This window comes from Sinocyclocheilus anshuiensis, unplaced genomic scaffold, assembly GCF_001515605.1.
Source record: "Sinocyclocheilus anshuiensis isolate Anshui unplaced genomic scaffold, SAMN03320099.WGS_v1.1 scaffold581, whole genome shotgun sequence".
Taxonomy (NCBI): Eukaryota; Metazoa; Chordata; class Actinopteri; order Cypriniformes; family Cyprinidae; genus Sinocyclocheilus; species Sinocyclocheilus anshuiensis.
This window is the reverse complement of record NW_015540886.1, coordinates 793,556-794,931: the sequence shown is the minus strand read 5'-3', so window position 1 is coordinate 794,931 and position 1,376 is coordinate 793,556. Positions and strand designations below refer to the sequence as shown.

The 1,376-nt window shown below is 43.2% G+C and overlaps 1 protein-coding gene across 1 annotated transcript in view; it reads right to left on the bottom strand.

Annotated features, from left to right (window-relative positions):
• The window catches only part of LOC107688699 (cystine/glutamate transporter-like), a 19,883-nt gene that overhangs the window by 3,314 nt on the left and 15,193 nt on the right, over window positions 1–1,376 (bottom strand). The window lies entirely within an intron of this gene.

Here is a 1,376-nt window from a genome sequence, read left to right as displayed (position 1 = left end):
GATATGTGGGGGCGTGTTAGAACGAGCCGTTTTAGGGGGGCGTGGCAGAGTCTTAACTTTGATAAAGAATATCTCTTTGGTTTTGAGACTTTAGTCTTTGCAACTCCGGGGTTCTTATCTATGCACAATCAGCTTGTAACACTCCAAAGAGAAAGGAAAACTTGAAATCGCTCAGGGCTCAGTGAGTCAGGCATTAGGACGGCGGATACTTTAGAACAAATAACACCATAGCAAACACATCCTGCAGCAGTGGAATTTAGCCGCAGAGTTATTATCAGTAATGGCAAGACCATGGTTAAGACTTCTGAGACATTCGCCGGGGATCTAGTGTGAGAACAGTCAGCTTGACTTTCTGCTTTCAACTTGATTGTACGTGATGCAATTAGCTTGATCGTTTTAGTAAATAACTCTGTTCTAATAAACTGTAACATATCATATTTGACTTGTCATATTATTAGTCTCAGACTCAGACGGCACACCCACAGTCTGTTCTAGCACACTAGTGTTTTCGTTAATGCATCTCTTTCTGACAGAGACAGATCTAGATTCAGTGGTAGCAGAGATCAATATATCAAAGAAAATACAGAAGTGATCAGATAGTGCTACGTCCTTAACAACAATGGATGAAATGTTTAGACCTCTACTGATGAGTAAATCTAACGTATGTCCACGATTGTGTCCACGACTGCAGCTGTCTTCTAGCCTTGTTTAATTTAGAAACATAAAATCCAGGTTGTTTGTGGTTATTAAGTCATTGATTAGAAATGATTTATTTTTTAGTGAGCGAATGTTTAAAAATGCTAACTTGATGGCATTGCATTTTGTCTCAACAGCAATATTAGTTTGATGCATAACAGGCCGCAGATTAGATGAGTCAGCCGTATGGCTTGAGAAGGCCTTAGACTTTCTATCATGTGATAAAACAGAAATAGAGAAAACTACAGGCACACTGGGTTCCCGCTTGTTCTGTAAACATTTGTGAATGTTGCTGCTATTATAGCGGGGACCCGACACATATCACTGAGAGCTGCTATCAGTTATTTTTGGTTCACCTACAGCAGATGGAGGGTTTGGGCCCTGGCGTTGTGGCAGCGGCCGGAGAGCTCTCACTGGAGGAGGAAGAGCTTGGCCCACAGGCTTTGGTGGTTGTGGGGCCCGCCGTTTTTTAGTTCATATCTGGGGGCTTGCAGAAAAAGAGTGGGAGAGTTTGGTCCCAGCATAAACCAGTTCCTCCATTTTCTGTGAGAAGCTTAGAAGTGGAGATGCTGGAGAGAGGGATAATGTGTCTGGTGAGATGGGCTGTGGCTCTGCTGTTTCTGGTGGCTGAAATACGTTGTCCTGGCTTCCCTGGCTGTTTTCCAGAAAGTCATCCTTGG